At 34.1% G+C, this 23181-nt stretch overlaps 1 protein-coding gene across 3 annotated transcripts in view; it reads left to right on the plus strand.

The window, feature by feature from the left end:
• The first annotated feature begins 11473 nt into the window (after positions 1–11473).
• The window catches only part of LOC142986133 (carboxyl-terminal PDZ ligand of neuronal nitric oxide synthase protein), a 122861-nt gene continuing 111153 nt past the window's right edge, over positions 11474–23181 (plus strand). For all 3 annotated transcript variants that reach the window (XM_076134414.1, XM_076134412.1, XM_076134413.1), the window contains exon 1: positions 11474–11806. The gene's annotated coding sequence lies outside the window, so the exon portion shown is untranslated. The remainder of the gene's footprint in view (positions 11807–23181) is intronic.

Below are 23181 nucleotides of genomic sequence, written 5' to 3' on the forward strand. Positions count from 1 at the left end.
TCCTCGCTAGCTGAGTGAGTTAGTTAGTTGAGTTACAAACGTCAGGCGCTCTGGGATTAGTAAACACACTAAACATCCGTATATGCTCAGTTAGATGCAGATTAAGTACACATTATTATTACCAGTAAACATTTGAAGATAAGCTCTTTTGGATGGCTGAACAAGCCCTCAGACATCATTACGTTCCGTTTTATATACTTCCTAACGTGGTTGACTATTCAGTACCTTCGAAAAATACAAAATCTAACGTTTACTTATATTGAGAATTAGTTTGTAAACTTCTCATAACAAAAACAAATATTATCTGAACATTTCAATTAATGGAACGAACATTTAGAGGAAATTGGCAGCGAGTCTGTGGCAGACCGACACAAGATTAGCGCTAGATTATTATCACCAATATTCTCAAGTGGTACTGAAATGCACATGAGTTTATGTCATGAAAAACTTTTATTAAAAGCGTTAATTTTCTTCTAGCATCTAGCAGAAAAATCGTACAGTGAACACGTAAGAGGACCCTTACTGAATTTTATGAGTCGGATTTATTTCCTTATAATTTAAAAGCCATAATAATATACAGAGATTTTTAGGTAATCAATGTAAAAAACTGTAAAACTATTTTAATCTCGCGCCTTGAATGTCTGGACTAGAACATTACTGAAGTAATGGAAAACGGGCCTTAGCACGAAATACAAACAAAGTTGAAGTTGGAAGAAGAAAAAGAAAACTCATTTAGAAAATTTTCCAAATAAAACAAATGATAGACCATGCGTCATAATCCCCAAGAGTTTAAATTCCGCATTCAAAGATTACATCAAAAAGTTGTCGGATAAAAAGTGGGGGCCGAGGGACGAGTCCGACCCACCGTTCTTCGTAATAAACTTTATAAACGATCGAACAAATCTAAAATTCTCGCAGAATTTGTCCCTTGAAGAATTATATTCGAAGCATGGGTTTGGGATTACATAGATATTTTTAGTCCTTTAGCTCTATTTTGAAGAGATTTATCCACTCAGCCAAGGAGTTCTTGGTATAATTACAATACTATGCATCCCTTGTTTAAATGTTGGTTTTGCTAACAATAAGCCGTGATGGCATCAATCTTCATAGCCTATTCATTTCAATAAAATTAAACTAATAAAATTCAAAGATATTGACATGAATCGTTACTTTTTGAAAGGTAATAAATCAAGTTCATTGACAAAAGACATTCTTTAATTGACTGCTGAAAAGCTTTCAAACTGAATTTGAGATTAGATCTAGGGAGAGTAAATAGGAATAGCCGCGTAAATTCCATTACTCTATTTGTGTAGTTTTTGTGATGTTGCTTTTACGGAGAAAGCATTAGCTAAACCCTCTGCACGACATTATACAAGCCAGACAGAACGAAACCACTTTTTAAAGTGTTGTAGAAGTACTTTATTTAGTTAGCAACGTGTTTGCAGAACTGCAGGTTTCTTCTATTTAGACGACAAATTTGTTTTGAGAAATCCAGCAAAATAAAGTCAAAGCATGTTATTTATACTACTGTTAAAATACCTTCTACTTTAATACGCGTATTAATTATATACTCATGTTCCCTGTAACCCCTATGCCATAACAACGTCTATCCTTCAGTCAAATTAGATTTTTTTTTCTGGACTTGTTTCCTTGAATTTTAAATCGACTAAATAGCAATTTAATATAATAATAAGTGCTTGTTAAAAATACGATCAGTACTTATTATTGTTATTGTGTTCTAATCTCTTTTAACAGAAAAACTACCAACGACTAATAATAATTGTGCTTGAAAGATTAATAAACGGGAGAAAGTAAAGCAAGTGTAGCATGTTTTACAAATAGCTTCAGAATATTTTATGAATTTGGCTCGTATTTATGACCACGTTCATTGCCTAGTCAAATCATAAACACGAATGGGACGCCATTAAAAGGAGGCCTTGAGAAGGTAGCAGGGACCGCATAACATTAAGTTGGCGCCAATCGTTCGCAGAAGCTTGACCATGACCGAAGGATTCGCACTTTGGCGTGAGGCCAAAACATCATCTCTTGTTTGAGGGTCACGAATCCTGCACCAGGAAAACACATTACGGCGCAGAGAGATAACTGAACAAACATTTACGATTTTTTTTTTGTTTTAGTATTTACTACTTACTAAGAAAATGAGGGATTGGTATTGTCGTTCATAACTTTTATGTAAACAATAGTTTTTGGTAGTATTTAGGCGGATCGGAAGGTATTAAAACTCAATAAAATTTTAGTAACCTAGAGATAGTTTCAAAAAATCTTATTTGAATTTAAAATTCTTTAAACCATTACCATTCCAAAGCTACAATTAGTGAAGATTTATTCAAACTGTTTCTGAATTGTTTACAACTTTACATAAATAATGTAACTCCGTAAATCGGCCACATACTTCTCTGAACCTACACAGATTAAACACCTAAGGATACTGTGAATTTTTAATACATTTTCAGAGCAGCGGGAATTACATGTGGAATAGGTAATGCGTTAAAGTAATTAATGTAAACAACAAAGGTTGTACTCGTAGTTTTGTGTCGGTTTAAGGTAAACCTGCAATAATCCCAGGCCTACTTTACAAGTCTGTGTTGATATTTAAACTTATATTTTATTTTCAGCGTGCTAGCTTTGTCTACAGCGTCTGCCGCTTTGCGTAGGTTTTGCTTTACATAGGTGCCCGTGCCCACTGGGTAGCCTGCAAGCAACTGGCGACCATGTTCAAGGTTGTACTCAGAGGAAGCTGGTCTGGAACTTAAAATTGAACTTGGAAGGCTACAACCAGGAGTAAGAACCTGTGACTTTGTCAACGTTACTTGACGTATAGTTATTGTGAGTGCTAATAATATGGCAATGGATACAACTCATATAAGGGTGGCCCACATAGGAAGCGCTACGCTGAATGGCCTTTTTAAATTGGGCGATAGACGAATTGAGACAGATTTCACACGTTAATGGATATACACAATAAAGTGCTGCCGTTGTGTTATGATTAGATTCTAATTATGAGACTCTGTGACTAACATGCAGCGCGTGTAAATAAGTAACATATTAACAACGACGACAACGCTGCAAATAATTAATATCCTAATGCATTTCCACTTCCATATTCACGAATTCAGCTATTCATGCAAAGCCTAGCCAACGAACGAAAATACTTATTAAATCAGTATCTATGACATGGCCCAATTTTAAACAATATAAGCAGAGTGCTTTCTGCTGTTCATAAATTTTATTCACTACTTTGATACGTATACCAAAATAGTTAGTTTGATCTCATAAAACCATCCGTTAAAAAGCAATTGTTATCTTTTATCTTTTATAAATGCCTTCCCTCTGGCCATGCGTGATGGTATGATTGGACAGGTCGCTACACTCGAGGTATGTTTGGCCTCAAGTCTTTACCCTTGTAATTCGTATTTTCCCGAGGCCGCTAGGTTTACATCTTAGGTTTAAGAAAAACAACATGACGGGAATCTGTTTATTAATAAACTGCTGGGCAACGGTCTCTCCCAAAACGAGGTTTGTCCATGAGTCTAGGCTGGCTTAGTGCGGGATAAGGAGTGTTCAATTTTTTAAGTACACGTTTTAAAGAATTCTGATTTATTTCTCAGTTGTCGAAATTTTGTTTTAGTTTTGACAGAGATAAGATATCACGGTCACAAAATTAAAAATAAAATAAAATGGATAATAAACTCTTGCTATGTCAAATCTGTATAATTATGCCATTTGATGTAAACTCAGCAGATACTCTGCTTTACCTTTGTTAAGTTCTACCATTGAATGATGTTCAAATAGTTACAAATTGAATTGAACACCGTAATTGGTAATAGAAGCTTATTATGAATAGGCCACGAAGGAAACTATTGATTACAAAATGTAAACAATCACTGTTTCCTAACAATACACATCTTGAAGAAAATCAATAAATGAATTAATTACAAGATATCAGTATCCGCGACTCAAAGTTTTAATGATCTCCCGTCACTAATTATACGTTAGAAATATTGTAAAACGGGCAAAAAGATCCTATTCCGCCATTGTAGTATAGTGGTTTATCCAATACTTAATAGTAAAAAGTATCGGCTATCGAGAAAACTTGTACGGAATATTGAACAACGCCACTAGCGTGTTTTAGAAGAACTAATCTTATCGTATGTTGAGTTGTGTTCGAGATCGCACTTTTATTTCTTCCTCTTAATAAATAATGTTTTAATCTTCTAACGATAAAGGTCTAGTATAAACTTTTGTGCTGAGTGTGCTGTAAGGTACCAAAATTTGTATAAAAGGTGAAAGATTTAGTTTGTAAACTTACTAGTCATAGTTAGCACCCTTATCAAAAGTTGTAATAGATAATGCATGACTACTGCCTTTTTTTGCAGCAATATCTTAGGATTTCAATACCAATAGGTTCGATATATTCTTAGCCAAGCACAATACAGTCATATTAATATTTGATTACAACATTCACATCATATTCTGGTTCATAACAAACAAAGGCAAGTGCCATGTGCAGACGTTTATTTTATTTCACAATAAAAATAATCGTGATATGGAATTTCTGTTCTGAAAGCTGATATCAGCATCGTGTTGAGTTCTTTGAATATTTTTTCATTATACATTTTGAAAGCAATATTTATTGTATTCAGTTATTCATAGACTTGAAAATAGCGTTATTAGTTCATTTGTGTTATATTTCGAACTAAACATTTTTTAGTACTTTTGTCAATATCTTCGGTCAAATACTAATAAAATTATGAGTCTGTATCATTTGTTTGTCTGTGGTAATATTAATGACGGCTCAGCAGAATTTTATGCGAAGTTATTTGGTAGAGAGAAGACTTTGCGAAGCTACTGATAGGAAAAGTTAGCCTAGAAACATTTGGGTTTCAGAGATGATTCCTTATAAAAATCACGAATTATTGTTTTGATTCGAACACTTACCATATACAATATGCACGCTGATAATGCACCAAAGACTCGTCTTATAGTATTTATTTCTATTATGTTATAAAGAAGAATCGAGGAAGTTGCTGCATAAACTTGCGAAGAATATTTTCTAAACTACGGCTGCTGTTTTAATTTGCAAGAAAGCCAGGTATGTCCCAACAAAGGATGAAGTGAGGACTTCCGATTGTGTTCACGGCACCGCATTACGACTTTTGAATTTTCTACTCACTTTTGTTTTTATACCTTTTTATGTCTGAAAAGAAAGGACAAGATGTCGTTTCCATTTAACTTTGTAAGCCGTCATTTTCTCCGGCGGCTTGCGCATATTACAAAAACATCTTTCCTTAAGTGCTAAGGTTTTTTATATGTACATTGTACAATCTTGATGAGTAACAAAAGAAAGATTGACGTAGGTAAATGTTTTATCACGATTCTATTTATGTTTCACAAATAAGATTGAGGAAAGCTCCGTATCTCTTGTACAACAACTTGAGTAATGTGATCTTCAATTCCCAGGTACTTGGGCAGACACGCCCCTAAATATTCATGCTTCAAACTTTCCAAGTATAAGATGAACTTTTTCAAAGCGTATATTTTTTGTTCGTAAGCAAGAAGGGTCGAGGGAATAAGAGCGAAAGCGTGTACACTTCAGTCGATTTCACTTCAGCTGAAATTAAAGCTCGGTTGGGATCAGCGGTTTTTGAGATTGCGGTCGCTCTTTGTTGCTGGCATATAATATGAAATAGGTACGAAAAGGGGACCCAAGAAAAGTCCACTGTCATTCTTTGCGACGAATGGCATGCCGTCTTCACAATACAACGGCTGGAGGCTGAGTACGTGATTTGTTCCAGTCTTTTGGTTCAGCGTAACGCAATACGCAACTCGCGTGATTTCGTGTCAATTGCCAGCTTTTTTATATTAAACGATATTGATATGTGTTTTGACTGCTATTTTTAGTAATCATGGGTAACCTAGGTAATCATTGGTATGTAGATAAGAATATATTTTACTTAATTTACAATGATTATACATTTTTTTAATCAACGCCCGTAGCTTATAGATGTACGTATTCATGTTTTTACACAATTATAATCATGTATTGAACACAATTATTATGACTCAGATTACACTTTGGGCATGGCGCAATTAGCAAGAATTAGATGGCGATTTAATGTCAGAACAATATTGTTTGACGTTGCCGGCCACTGATTTGACTAAATAGATGTATAGACTGGTGTAATTTAACCATGTAGGGTGTTATCAAATGTGATTTTCAAAAAAAATACAATTGTTTTGGTTGTAAACGCGTACTTGCAAACCTTTATACAGAGCCGGGCAACAAAGACATGCTGTGATTTAGCGGGAAGGCACAACGCCATCTATCGGGCGTCAGTAAAACCAATATATGCTACAAAGATATTATCTATGCCATCAAAAACATCCTGTAAAAAACTTTAAGTCTTGCAACTTAGTCTCTCTGCCGTAAAAAGTTGTGAGATCTATTTAATGCCAAGTCGATTAATCTATTTAGTCTCTACTTAAAGAACCTTCTGTATTCCGTTATTATATAAATTATTATCATGCCAACATTAAATATATTTTTCGTTTAAAACAAATAGATCGAACTGGGCGATCGAAATCGCAGATGCTATTGAATCGAGTTTAAGACCATTAATAAATTAGAATTGTAGACCAATTGTTTTCTAAATTAGAATTAGTCCAGAATTTAAGTGAATTCTTTCGATTGTATGTTTAGTTTCTGTAAGAAATATCTTAAAAACATTATGAGAATGAGAGGAGGTACGTGTTTATGCCGTTTATCAGGCGTGTAATAATATTTACTGTTTGTTAAGAGCGCCTTTATTAATCTGGAAACACGATAATAAAGTACATAGATAATTTTGAAATAAAACAAGTGCATTCATTTGATTGATTCATTCATATTTATACAATTTGTCCACAACTCTACTTATGTTCATGTATCACAGAACCCGAGTTATTATTGTTTGATAAAGTATTAATTATTTCCAGTATCATAACAAAAGCAGCAATCGTGAGATCTCTTATTTCAATCTTGACAGTACATAGCACTTCAACGTCCAACGTTCCAGTGCAAACATAAACACACATAGACTTATCCACAACAAATAGAAAACTGCTTGCGGACCAAATTGCAATATAGCAAGTAATTCAATTCGGTTAGGACGTCTATACGAATAATAACAGGTTCGATACTAGAACTGCTACGAAGTTTTCCGAACACAATTTGATAGTATTTGTCGTTTCAGTACCCTCCCGATTTTTGTAATACGTCGATTACGCGCGCGCAAAACTTCTTCAGCAGAACAATGAACTATTCGAACTTATGAAAATATTATTTCTTTTTGACCTTTTGGCACTTTTTAAGTTAAAGAATACTATAGTTTTGCAGTTATATAAAATTATAAACCTACCAAATGTACGTTTTTATATCAATTACATTTGTACGTTTTTATATTAATTCGTATAAATACGTATATTTGGTTTGCGTTTTAATGAAGGCGTAGCTTTTACATAGTTCAATTCAATATAAGCAAATGAACTCGTCCTGCGTAAACAAGTGCAGTAATGATTGACAGTCTCATCAACAGTAGTGCGCCAGTCAATTTCACCAGGATCATTCCATCGAGCACCGTTGACGAAAAAAATAATTCTTGATGGCGATCGAATTAAGTTCAACGTTAACTCATCCACTTGCGAACTGCAGTTAATTGATGATTGAAAAAGTTGATGGATACTCGTCATCTGTAAGCACGTGCTTGACGAAACAAACGTGTTACGGACGCTTCTAAAATGTGTGCTATTGCAATTTATTGTCTTTGCAGATTCTAAGTATGTGTTTCAACAGATATATGCAAGGTGCGCGGGTGGTCGCAGGTGATCTGTCAGTGGTAAGTTAGCATGCGACCACGGCGAGAACCACCTGCGCCGAAAGGTCAGAAATTCTAAGATAAGGCGTGTTCGCGTGATTGCCGTATTCTAATACCTATATAATTATACAGGCTGTTAGGAATACTGTTGCCCTAACAATATAGGTAACTGGTGTCGATCGTTGCCGATATATTGGTACCATTCAACTCAAATTAGGGCTCGCCGTGTCGGAGATATGGCTCTTTAAGGATACATATAGCTCTGCAACTAGACATTTAATTTTATATAACATGTTTGATACATACAGAATAGATACTAGAAATGTAATTTCCTTGAATCTAGCAAATGTAAACTTGCTCAATGTACATATGTTAACAAAGTCCACTTGCTAGATTGCCAATAGCTTCCATTGCGTGTTGACAGTGCGACCAGGATTAAGTGTGGCTAACATTGCTAACGGAAATGAAAATAACTTACTTGCCTTACAGTTCATTTCAGTCGGGAACACTCCAGTTCATGTTTACTTTTTAACCACTATCCTATTTAAAAATTGATAGACATCTTTTATATAGAGCTCGCACAGCGCGTAACCTAAAACTCTTTTGTTCGCGTAACGTGTTCCTGTTTGGATTCCAATTATGGTTAGACAACTTAGTTATCTCGTTAAATTATTGATTCTGTTAAATATTCAAAATAATGAGATGACGTTTAATTCAATTTAATATACAACACACAATAGTTTATTGACAAACTGAGGTATATTTTTAAGCGACTTCAAAAGAGGGAGTTATCCCTTTTTTTAAATAATAATCGTACTTTCTTGTTAAACTTAGTTAACAATGGTACCTACATCGCACGCGTGTAAGACATGTGCCTTTTTAGAAATTGTACGCGTATTCATATATCTCGAAAAACATCGTCCCCATAAAAGTGAAGTAGCTTCATAAATGCACAGTACTTGCAACAGATGTACTTACTTGCCTGCTCTGGCATCACACCAAAACTGCTATTTCGAGGTTCGGTAAATCACTAGATTTATTGAAAAATGGATGTGGAAGCTTTACAGTAATAAAATCACTTATTTGTAATACTAATTGAGTTAATAAAAGCCAAAAACCGTTTCTCTTAACTGATTACGGATGATCGTTTTATTAAAAGTACAGTGCGTGTACATTAGTGCCTAACAGTACTAACGATTATTTCGACAGTTTCTATGTAGGTAATGTAATATGGCTAAAGATGTAAAATGGCTTTACCTAAATTCAACGTTAAATTAATATGTCAAAGGTACGAGAAGAAAATAAAATGATTATTACAGCATTAAAATTAGATATCCCGATTCGAGAAACTCAAAGGTAAGTCTGTCATTTAACGATACCGAACAAAATAATGATGCTATCATTTCCAAAATAGAATTAGCTTTATCCGAGACCGAAGTATTCATAAAGATTTATTTCACAGCAAATGATTCTGAAAATAATTTCACAAATAGCGATTTATTTCGCTTTTCCCGCTGCTTTCCGTTCCCCAAGGGAGATGTTATGAGTCGTATCGAATAAATACAATTATTATTTCTCTATACGTAAAGGTACAACAAATTTTATGAAGACTCGGAGCAATCACTGTTAGAACCGAACACTAGGATCATTATATTTTACGTACGTAGGTAGATATCTAGGTTTTTTGGCAAAAAGTTCAGTAAACAAAAGCTCCAGAAACACAACATTTAAATAAATATTACTTTTGACTAAAATGATTAACTGCAAAATCTGAATATTTATTTAAATGTTATAATATTTTTTTAATAATTATAAAGTAATATGATAAATATTACTTTTGACTAAAATTATTAACTACAAAATCTGAAAATTGAAAAGCCGATTAATTTCAGATCTAGTTTTTCGATTGTAGGTCACCGGTAGTGGGAGACTGATTATTGTCTAAGCGGTATCGTTCTAGCTTCAAAACGGAATGTCAATGCAACACAGTATTCCCGCTGTGAATAAAAAACGCCACAAATGTGACTCTTTTAATCATGAAATGTTTTTTTACAGACTCTGGTTTCGGAAACTGGCTTGCGTAATTTATGCAGGCTCTGGATTTTTTAACCACATCTGAACGGTGAACCAAAGCTTTAACTGTTTTTATTCGGTTGTCCGAAGCAAATCGAATTCAAGCCCCGGTAGGCTAACTTTTGTGAAATAATTTATTTAGCTATTAAATAACTTACAGAAGGTGGGTTTTAAGGTGACAGGTCTTAAACCTAATGCGATATTGCTCTTCATTAATATTAATAACAATAAAAAATTATGTAGAAATGCATATTTTAGAAATTTTTTCTCTAAAATATGCTATTCTACATAATTTTTACTACTTTTTAATACTTATTCCGTACCTACAATAACAAACGGTATGTTAAATCATATATGTCAAATTACAAAATTTCTTATCTGTTACTTGATATTTACTTAAATAATATTATGTATAAATCGTAAATTTTCTTATTTATGAGACGCGTTTTTGCAAGTAAGTTGGGTAGTTCTGGATGTCAAACATATTACAAAAGTCAACTAACCGCAGAATATGAATAATCATTAATTAAGGGTAAAAAGTTTCTGGACTTGGCCGTAAAATACGTTGCACTTAAGCTTCAAGCACGATCAAATATTTTTATGGGTACATATAATAAACATATTTTCATTTTAAAATTAATTTAATTATCTTATAATGTTTTTATTTGAATATTTTACTTTAAATTAATCAAATCAAAATTAAATTATTATTTTAATTGAATGTAAAATATATTTTATAAATTAAACATAAGTAAGTATAAAATTATCATACCTGTGGGGTATTAAGGGCTTAATTTTAACATTTTCAATTTAATAAGCGATGTCAAAAAGCACAATTAAGGACCAAAATAATGAGCAACCATTCTAATAATACTAACTAACGGTATATGGCTTATTTCCATGTTTGTTTGTATAATGTGAGAAGAGGACAGATGTATTATGTTATTTGATTTGTCATTTGTCACCTGTTGATTTGGTCTATTGGTTGAGCAACTGTGAGTAACGCATGCATACCAGCGCGTGAGTCACCGGAACTTTAGTGAATGCATTCGTGAATATTGTAGCGCTTTTGACCCCAGTAATGGTCAAACCACTTAGCTATACATTTTTTCGACGTTCGTAACCATTGAAATGCAATAAAAGCTTTAATAGCATTTTCAAATGGTAACATTATTATGAATTTCCGCTAGATTTAAATACCAGCAGATATAGGTACTTAATAAAATAATATTACAAGCAAATCCAACAAGATTTATAACGGCTGAAACTTTGAAAGTTTTCAAAGAGCTTTAAAACGAGTACCGTAAGTTTAGCACCTGTTCCCGTTACGAAGCTGGAATACCTATACCTACCTATACAGAAAATTCTTATGCCTTCGGGAGCCGTGAGATAACAAATGATGAAACAATGACGCCATCATGTTAGGTGGGCCATGGAGGCATTAAACCCCCCGCGCGCGGGGTAGGTGCGCAACGTTGCCGCTCCGCTCCCGCCTTCAACCCGCGCGACTTGCAGCGCTCGCTCGCTCGACGGCCGTGTCATACCGCGTGGTACCCTCCACCGAGCGTCCGTGTGCGAGCAACACTCGCGCTCCGCGTCGCCTTCTCAAACAAACTTATAAACTCACTTTCCGCCGCCGGAAACCTGTTTCGTCTACAAAAACCTCCCATTGCAACACGACCACTACATAATATTCACTTCCGATAACGTTGATGAGTCCCTCATACTTTTAGTGAACTTTAAAGCGTACGTTCGGAACTTTGAAAAACTTTTAAAGTTTGTTTTTAAGCTGGCGATTGGCTGCGGTGTGCATGTGTAAGCTGTTAAAGTCATGGCTGGACATAGTTCTCACTAAACCGGTAAGTAAAACGAACTTTACTGGAAACATGTATTTGAATTTGAGCGTGTGGTACGATATCTACGATGCGTTAGCATAAAGCATGTTTGGTTTAGTGAATTGAATGTTTGGAGTGTCGAGTAAATGCTAATCAGTGTCCGGTGTACGTAGAGGGTCTACTTTAATGTGGGCGTCATGTTGAGCTGCATTCCTGATGTTTCGGCCTCTTCAAAGACACACTCACGAACTGTTCGACAAAGGTGTTGTTTATTAACGCATAAGTTCCACGAAGTGTTTGATAAATCAGCGAGGAGTTATTGTCCGCACTGTCATTTTCCCAGTATCTCGTTGCGTTTGAAACGTTCTGTAACAGGAGCCACACACTGTAATTAGAGGTAATCTCCGACTGTGACATTGGTCGCTTTGTTGTTCATTATTGGTTCAAATTTCTAAATGTTGTTCGTCCGGCTCCATTCGATTAGTCACCAATTACTAGTTGATTGAAGCTCCGATGTTCCACAATTCAATACAAAGGAATAAATTATGGTACCTGTATTGAAATTCTTAAAGATTTTCAAAATAGGTCTAATTATGTAGTAAACTAAAATGTTTGATTACATATGACTGTAAAAGAGTTATTGTTTTGATCATGGCGATTGTGTGCCAAACTTGTTTAGGAGGCTTATAGTTTACAATAATGGCTAAATAAAGATTCTTGTTAAATTAGGATTAGGTACAAATAACAAGAACCTCTGTTTATTAAAACCAGGACTCGATGCTATTGGATTTTTTCATGCCGTAGAAAGAACAAAAGTTCGGTAGCCCCTTTAATTAAATATTAAACAAATCAATAATTCAAAATATTCTTGCCGTTTTATGAAACGTTCATTAATTATTTAAAGAAAGGCAGTGACTGAATAAATTTTCCAATTAGCAGCACCTGGGCGTTTCGTTCTTATAATTTCATTTGGCCAGGAACTGGTGTACAAAGCAGTATAGCATAATATACTTAATTAACTTCGATTCTAAAATGGAATAAATTTCTTATTGGAATAATCAGTACATTAATGCAAGTAGGTACTCTCAAAAACAGAATTCACAAAGGAACAAAGAATAAGAAAGAAAGAACGACATCGACGAAAGACTTGTGGGAAACGAGAAAATGAGACAAAATAAGCCCACTCCAAGAAGTAGCTTAGTGATAACTACGAAAATAGTCACGCTCGTTATCGGTCAAACGGGATCTAAGAAAAAACAAAGTTCACTGGCATACAGTCACAGTTGATCGATGACAGTATTAGATTCCATTATGACTAATGCAGACACTCAAATCTTGTATTTCTCCGAATGTATCAATTCCAATTCATTTTCTTTTTGATACATTTGACTTGAGAAAACCTGGGCCTAATGTAAAAAACCGCACATGCGACCAGCCCTGAGCAATCTCTACATGTTGAAACATGACTTTATTTGAATCACACATGATTCTTCGAAATGGATACGGACTTCATTGGTCTCCTTAATAATAACCGAAATATATTTACATTTAATAGGCTCCTAACCAATTTTAAGATAGCGCATGAGACAATAACATTTTTTTTAAATAGGTAAATATCTAAATATTGATTAAGACCGAGAAGCAGTTGTCCCGATCTTCCAAAAAATCGTCATTATTACACACAATCGGTACAATAGATGAATAAATACTTCTTTAGACCTGTTGAATTGAGTAAAATAGGGGAGCGTTGGAAGTACTCACAATGAAATGGCTTATTCAATGAAGCGTTAACATTTTAGGATTCTTAAAAGTCGGAGAAATTTATCGAAGATATATTTGGCGCTGCCGACTCTTGCGATAAAAGAAAGTTTTCTAAATGCCTCGGAACCTAAAAAGTAACTGAGGATGTTTGACCAGCGCTTTAAATGTCTATTTTTACAACGAAAGTTATTCAATAACGGACTGGCTCAAACGCTATTATATGATGCAAATATTTTTCGCTGTTAGCAAAATCAGCGCAGTTCACCCACCACTATTCAGATTAACCGATGACCTGTGTAACGTTATTAGCACATAGTAGGGTGACACCTTTTGTTATAACTCCTTAAACCGAGGCTGTTCTATTCATAGTGGGGATTGGAACTTGAGTTCAACAATCCTATATGAAACAGGAACTTAATTAGGGACATGACATGCCGCTCAGGGATTTATTAACATCGGGTCAGAATTCGAATAGGGCAGACATATTAATACTCTCTCTACAATAACCGTTCAACTTAGTTTGTTTACGACCGTGGAATGTTGTGATGTTTTTGATATTTGGTCGAATTTGGAAACTAGGATAATTTTATTAATAACATTGACATAGACAAAATGCATGAGCTACATAAATTTTAAGGAGATATCCTTAAATATCCTTAGATATATTTAGAAGATAAAGCTTCGTGAAACAAAGCATAGAGTTAACGATTGTTGGAAATTATCTGGTAGTTACTTAAGAATGCCGCAGTCTATCTCGATTTGCTTCCAGCAGAAAGAACATCAGCGACTTGTAACTCTGACAGGAAACAAGTCTATTATCATTTATCTACTTCTGTTCAGACTAGTGTGACTAAAATTTATGCCGAAGCTTTTTTCTTACAAGTAAATCTTTAAAAATTCTCGACAGCTTTTTCTGACCCAATTTTTTTCGACGATAGAGAACTGTATAATGAGAGAATTTGGCATTGATTGATAAATATTCGCAAATGATTATTACAAATAGTACGTAGTTATAATCAAGAGGCCCTCCGTGCATTCGCTCACTTGTTGCATTATATTCAATAATAACTGGAAAATCCTTGAATCTTAGTGCCTATTACAGTCATACATACTTAAAGGTTGACGTCATAATTTAGCATGAGAAATAGACGCATAGACAACTTACGACGATCAAGACGGTCTGCACTTATAACTTGCTACATCATGATCGAAATTATATACAAAAATCAATATACATAAATAACTAACTAATAACTCGATGTACATTTCATTTCAATTTATAGTTTTGGGCTAAAGCTAAGCCGCTCTTAGGCAGAGAGGAGCTTAGCTTAGTAGAGAGTTCGGGTTTAATATTAATTAGTAATCACTTCTAAAATTCAAATATAAAAAATTATAATTGTATTTTATGATCTAAAAACCACCCGCAGAATCACTCGGTCGTATTAAATCGGCGGTCCGGAATCTTTGCTTTGTTGCTCATCCCCTATGCAGCGTGGAGATAATGTATAACCTTCTGTTTTAATGGACGTTTCCACTAACTGTCAGTCGAAATATTAAAATAGTACCTCTGAATTTTGCGAACAATGGAAATGAAGCTAAAAATAACTGCACTTGTTATTCTGAAAGATTATCCAATCAAAGTCTATTTCACGTCGTAGCAGGAAGCGAAACATATTTAGAGGTGGTTTAAAGCTTTCATGAGTCTATTTTCATAAAAAATGACTTAACCGAGATTTTATCTGATAGGTCACGATTCTTTTGCAAATATTTAAAAATCGAAGAAGAGAGACTGTATTTTTTTCAATTAGTGTACAATAATATACTAAATAAGACTGTAATAAAGATGAACACTAAAAATCGATGCTTTTTAAACACTCATTAACAAAAAAGTAATTATAACTGTAAAGAACATCACGCGTCAAACTATAACCTTACTAGTAGAGAAAGTATACATGGAATATTATCGTATATAAAGTTACTTTGATGATCCGTAATTTTGTGATGGCTGTCATCCCTCGTCATGCGGTGCCAAGTTCATTTTGATACAGTGTAGTTACTTACGCCTTACGATAACCAATTAACTTAACTTTATATGACGTAGTAAAACTAACTATGATGTTATAAAAGCCATAGGCAAATTATAAAACTTATACTCCGAGATTAATGTGCACGAACCTGTAGAAGATGTATTAGTAGTATTTTTATATATAAATGATTTAATACGTTATATTTTCATATCCCAGACATTTTCCACAATGGAAAGTTTCCCGTGACCTACCTTTGTTTGGGTAACATTCAAATTTTCCTAAAAAAGCTCTCTTCTAGATGAACAATCTTTTAATTAACTTTTTATCATTAGTACAAATTGAATCGTACTGTATTTGCTACATAAATATGAAATGCATTTAATTGGCTTCGGGAAATGAAAAGGCTTAAAATTGGAACTAGTTCATATAATGCGACAGTACCAATAATTAAAAGCAGAAAGAAGTAACTATGAGAGAACCTCTTTGCCAGAGTTGTTCATTAGTGTTCTTGAAAGTGTGCCAATCTGTGCTTGGCCAGCGTAGTGGACGACTCTTATACACTTAAAGACCCATGCCCGGTAATGAGGCAATAATGGAAAGATGTAATAAAGACAGTAACAAAGTTTAAACAAAGTAGTTCTTTGAACATATTTCAAGATTCTTTGAGCGAGTCTCGTTGGCAGTTTTAAAGAAATTGCACACGTAATAGACTACCAATTAGGTTTCTAAACGTAATATTCATAACGCGGAATACGATGTTTGCGTTTTGCTAGTAGGTACTTCAATTAGTGGTGTTGATGTTGGTTCAACTTAAATTAGCTTTGTAGCGGTATATATTCAAGAATGAAATCATTTGAATTGTTTATTTGTTACTGGAATTCTAGAATCTGTCTTAGACAATGTATTTTCACGAGTAACTATTGTTACCGAGATTTCAAAACAAATAAGGAACCAATTTGAAAGCTCCTCATAAATGTTCGTCTTTAAATCATAAAATAATTTACAACAACAATTTATCGGTCAAAATTGTTTTAAAGTATTCGAATCTTTGTTACAAGTTTAACAAATTAAGTATCATTGAATTTCTTGACTTATTATATCGTCTATTAACAATTAGCACACAGAGTCACAAAGTTACACAACTTAACATTTATGTTCTATCAAAATAAATGGTAACCGCAATGGTACGAATAATATCACTATTGTCTTAAGTAGATAATAAAACAGACGCTAGAAACCGTTTTCTAACAACGCCTTATATACTTGTACATAGTGTAAGATAACGGCCTACAGATAGGTACGCAATTGTATCGGCTCGACAAGATACCCAGTATAAATTGCAACGGGTTGATTAGACTAAGATTGTTCGGAACAAAGCCATGGGCGATAGCAGATCTAAAAGATAAAACTTTTAAAGTTAAATATATTGATACTTTGGCACACTTTTGCAAACAAAATTGCATTCTAAAGCGGACTTTCTCGGCTCAGTTGATAAATGACCCAATGTCATGTGCATGTAAAATTTACACTTTTACCTGTCGATCTAACATCTGAAGACGGAAGACTACAGCGTTAGGGATGTTACATTTAACGTTCGCGTCGCGGTCTCGGCTTATTCGTGAAGTACGCAAATAAATTTCACAAAAAATCTGTTCAGAAATATTGGCATTTCAAAATAATATCACGTAGAGTTCCCGAAAATGGACCACAAACGCGTGCCCTCTTAAATGTGAAATCTGATACCATTCAGTTTGGTTCGAATGGCCTGTAAGAAATTTACATGGATAAAATCTTCCGATTCTTGAGGTCCCGGAATCAATTCACGGAACCGATTCCACGGTTAACATTGATCTTAAATTCCAATTTCATAGCGTTTTTTATACTTCACTATAGTTATATTGCTACCGCCTTCCTATAGCCACTGTTATATGATTTATAGATTAAGAAAGTCTACAGCAAACTTGCAGAAGTTTAATTGATTTCTAAGAAAACGAACCCTCTCAAGAATTAATTTTACTCCATCTTTATCGAACTTTTTTGTAACGGTATTTTTAAATTACAGTTTTGACATCCCTGAGCTTGCGTCTACCTGCAGTTCCGTCGTATGCATTTTTACGTGTGGGTAGTGAATACACAATAAGCGGATGAATACCGTTACCGTGACCAAAAGGCAAATGAACTTTGGTCACGTCACATAAAAAAAATGCTGACCTTAACCAAATTAGCCTTATCGAAATTCATAAAATATACTGCATTAAGTAACTCGGAGCGTACACGATAGGCACGGGGGTTCTGAATAATATCCTTCTGTCAAGTTTGTCTGATGCAATGTAATAATCGTTCAGGGGTTTGCAATTCTTGCGTCCTTGCGCGATCATTATGCAAATTTTCTTGCAATCTGTCTTGGCTCCCGGGCATCGGGATCGTGTTTGCCGTTATCGGTAAATTCGTTTACGAAGATATTATTACATCATGTACTGTCTACTCATTATTGTACATCTTTAATTAAAATCACTTGATTAATTATTTTCATAAAAACAAGACATGTATAACACAATTAAATAAACGTACGACGTAAGATATATTTACTTACCTAGTACTATTATCTGTTATCAAAATAGATCTAACAACATCTCCATGTTCGTCTCAACGCTCTATTTCGTAAGATCAAATAAAATTTACTTATTACAAATTGCTTTTAAAAGTTCTTTGATTCTTCGCAGAAACAAATCAGTCGTTTCATTAAAAAAAACCTTATTGTTTTCTTTTGAAGCGTTCTAACAATATTGTGAGCAAATGAGCGATTCTTCAATATTTGTTTTTGCCTGAAAAAATATCTGAGCAATGGAATAAATGTGAAATTACGCCTGTAGAATGTGCCGTTCACTTACTTTTTTATTTGTATAAGGAATTAAACAAGCAATCGAGATTTTATCGGATGCTTTTTGTGCGCGACATTTTAGATGAAATTGGCAGTGCCGACACAGAGTTTGTGTGCACTTGGATTGAAGCTAAATACTTTATCAAGCGTCCGGCTGTTTTCCAACAACGTTGTCTGTGAAGTTTGTCGATTGTTCGTTAACTAAACAATTACGGTGAACGAGTGGTGTGCGGTGCGTGTCTCTCGTATACGCTGTGCTCAAAGTTTCTTGTTTGTAACACTTCATAAATGGCTAACCTAATCGAAAACATCTTTATTGATGTCAACAATAGTCATCAATATTTTACGTTTACACTCTATGATTTAAGATTATAATTTTGGCATCGGTTATGTAAAATACAGAAGGACTATTTAAATGATCGAGATACGTAACCGTAAATCGGTTACAGTTGATTACGTTACTAATATAATGAGATACTTAAAAACATAATGGCTGCATAAAACAATTTTAAACTGTACCATATACATAATACGAAACAATCATAAAAATAGCTATATATTTTATAGCACGCATGTTTACATTTCTATTACCTACCTACCTATAAGTAAATTATTATCAACTTCAAGTCGGCTAAATATAAGTTCAAATCAGTTTTTATGCGAACCGTTCGTGTATAATAATATCGGTTATTGTGCTAGCTTTATTTTGTTTTTTGAACTCAAAAGTAGGTACCAATACGAGGCTGTGTGCACGAGTGTTAGTATTTTTTTTTCGAAACCGGTTAGGTTGTGACAAAAAAACGAATATATCTGATTCTATCGAAGCTCGACGCTTTACCTGAGCTTTTTTTTACAAACGGCTAGACGGCGACCTGCGTTATTGCACTTTTTGATGTTATACTATTTGTTTAAAAGTTTAATAAGTATTTTGTTAAAGTAAATATTTTATTATTGTTTGTTTTCAAGAGATAATTCAATTTGATGACAAAATAATCTTTATTACATATAAATTTTACGATTCGTAAAAAAAATACATTGCCGTGATTGTCCGTGATCAAAGCAGTTAATAACATAAAAATCGTGTAAGACTATAGTTCACTGATGAATTTCATTTCAAAGTAAGAACATAAATAACGAAAAAAAGAATAAATGAGTAAGTTAAAATTGATATATTAATTTTATGTGCGACGCATGAATTCGAGCTTACAGCAAAACTACAATTTCGAAATTATGAATGGAGACATTTATAATTCCATACAGAAAATTTTCGTAGACATCCAGCAATATGCCAGCGGATCAATTTAGACCTTGTATATCATCTTGTTGAATTTGCATGGTTAATGAATGGCCGGGCTTAAACGACATTGAACTTGTTACCTTTGATAAATGACACAAACGCGACGGGCACAACGTTAATAGCAGCTGCAACACAGCTACCAATTTGACCAATAACAACCGCACGGCCTTCTAATTCCGAATGATAAAACAAGCTTTTCGAACGGAAAATTCACCTGGAATATGGGCATCGAACAAAAGAGCCTTTGTCTGCCCAATAGTTAGGTATTGGTCATCAAAAACTTCAATCGGACTCTATCGCTGTCGAGGTTGGTCTTAAACTGAGATGTAATCCTTCTTTATCTCGTCAACATTCATACTTGCGTGTCCTTTAATATTACTTTGGCCTAAAAGCCCACAATTGCTAAAGTTTCTCTTCTAATTTTAATTTTAAGAAATTGAATGTCGTATAAAATAAATTAGGCTCAATAAACAGGGAGGAAAGGAAAAGAGATCAGTTTGCCAATCCTGTGATTGTAAACCGAATTGTTTGCGTTTGTAATCGGGGAAGGTAAATCTGGGGGAGATTGGGTATCTCCGCCTTTAAAGAACCATTTTGAAACTGATTCGATATTGAACGTGAAGAATTTTAATTTTGTTTACTGTTTTTACAAGTACAAAAGGCAGGCTCAACAAAAATATTTTGTGAAATCTGGGTCATGAAATTGGATTCAGAAGAAGAGGTATTGTTTCATTCTATTTCAGTAAATTCTATTGATTGGTTTTTTATTATTAGAATTATAATGCTTTTTTGGAAACTCTCCGTAACTTCGAACAATTTTTTAAATAATTGGTCCTTCCAGATGAATTTTAGGGTGTTTCCATATTTTTTACTTAATTTTTAGAGCAATTGAATAAGCTACTAAATAATGAATGCGGTAATGTGTTTGGCTTGCGATAAAATACATTATTCCCAAAGGGAATAAAACAGTTTATTACAAAATAGGTTTAATATGAGCGCGGTACTATAACGGGCGTTATAATAAATTGTCCGTATAAACGCGGTCAGCGGCTTAGGGTTATTACACAATAATATCCCAATAAGACATCGTAAGGGATCGGAATGCATTCAATTAAGTTTCCGTTCGGGACCTCGGGGCTGACTACCCAAAAATAAAATATTTGATTACATAGATAAAATCCGAATTGTTTCGATGATCATGTATAGAAGTCGGTATATATAATTTACTTAAAATTCGTAACTAAATGAACAGAACATTTGTATTGTTATGATGTTAGAGAGTGCGGTGGGTCCAATTATTTAGAGAAAAAAAATGGATTCTGTAAAAGTTCAAGACAATAGGTTCCTATTCTGTTCTTTCTTTCTTGTGGAAAAATGTCTATTATTAATATTCATATTAGACCCACTCATGGTTTTAAATGATATTGATATATTAATGTTTATGATTTAATGTTCGAAAAACTACGTTTATGAATATTTCGAATTTGTCAGAATTCCTGTTTTTAAAATAGGTATATACAATCCACTGCTTTTCCCAGATTTCGAAATCGATAAAACTTTTTAGGTGATTGAAAAACAAACATTCAGCCGTGCATAGGCATACGGAACGTTTGGAGAGATTCAAGGGCGACCTATCACCGTGCTTGCACATAGAGCTTCGTATGCATATTCTATTCCGATAGATAAGTATTTTTGGACATTCGATTGGTCGTTCGAAGGTTAAAGGTGGAGGTTGAAGAGCGACGAAAGAGATTCTTAATAACTTTTGAATGCTTGTAATACGAAATGAACCATATAAACTCATCAATCGTATTTCATGGGATGAATGCATCCGTGTTCAGTACTACGAGAATTTTTTACCTTTTTGGTAAAAACTCGATAGCACTCTACCAACTATCGTGCTAAAAACTCGTGGCAGTTTGCAATAGCAATAAATAACTTTTTCAACAGAATGCATATTGTTTCATTTGCGTGCGATAGTTAAAAAATAGCTACAGAAGTTTAAAGTTTAGTTCGCTATGATCGTGGGATGTTTGATGCAGGCTTTAGTAAGCAAATGGCCTCTGCAACTTTGACGAGTGCGACTCCCAATAGCTTTGACCTGAATTGGGTTCGGAGGTTGATCTTCATCTTAAATGTATGCCGAATGAACATATTCGCTTGGTGCCGATGTGGCGTATTACTCACTTATGGATATTTTTTGAAGAAGATTAGGACGTTATCTAGATTTTCTCTTGTTATCTTCGTTTAAAATTTGATTATAACAATAAATACTTATCTATAAGTTCCTTAAAAAACATTTGAATGAATACGAAATAAACTCTTATGCGAAATTATATTAAACACCATCAAACATTAAGTAACATATGAAAAGTGAAATGTATATTTGTAGACCTACATTGTTCATAAAAAATGTATGTCAATTATGTAATTCACGCTGTGATTAACATTACAACGGCGCGTTACCTCGTTCGTGTGCTCGTAGGTCAAAGAGCTTTTAGTGTATCAAGTTCACGGCAAACAAAGTGTACAACGTACTTGGTTATTTTGACGCTGGTTATTTTCCCGGACAAAAGTGTTACAAGTTAATTTAATAGGAAAAATTAACGAGAGCTTACAAAGTATAGAGTTTGGTGTTCATTACGTACGTGCTACATAAAAATCTCACTAGCTCTTTTTAGCGTAAGCAAAGGCATAAATCGCTACATTTGACATGTACCTGAATCACATTAAAATGGAAGTCCTTCTTCATCAATGTATTCTTATACCGCTCCTAAGGCGGTCATTCATAAAAAAACACCAAATCAAATTCTGCGAACATGAAAAAGCAAGCTTAATGATATAAAACATGTGGCGTACATTCTTGTGGGTATAAGATTGTGGCAGCTGCTTATAATTGTCCTGCGCAGGTAGGACCCGCAGGAGGCGGCCGGCGGAAACTGATTACTTAACAGTGTCTGACGGTTTAGTGCCGTCCTTATAAACTTAATAATATCCTTTTATCTGAAAATAGCCTCTTGGCTAGCGATATAACGCTCTATACGTTATGTGCGGTTTGTGGTTCGGCTTCGTATGGGACGAATGTTTCGGCGCAAAGATCCTATTATTCCTCAAATGAAATGTGTTCGAAAGTAACTTTTAATAGTACTACCAGAGGCATTAACGTTACTAAATATAAATTTGGGATGATGCTTTAAAATAAGTTCGGAATTGTTTGTATTGAGGACACTGCAACGTTTTTTTCATTAAAATTTATTTAAATTTTAGTAAAATAAAGTTATTCTTATTTCATTCCTTTGTATTCACAAGGATTTTAATTTACAAGAACACCTAATTGAATAACTTAGCTCACGAGAGTTCAACGTATCATTATTTATTTTAGTAAAGGAATGCTCCTGTACATAGCACGTGCTCACGGAGTGAAATAAATACC

The sequence above is a fragment of the Anticarsia gemmatalis genome, chromosome Z, assembly GCF_050436995.1.
Source record: "Anticarsia gemmatalis isolate Benzon Research Colony breed Stoneville strain chromosome Z, ilAntGemm2 primary, whole genome shotgun sequence".
NCBI classification, from domain to species: domain Eukaryota; kingdom Metazoa; phylum Arthropoda; class Insecta; order Lepidoptera; family Erebidae; genus Anticarsia; species Anticarsia gemmatalis.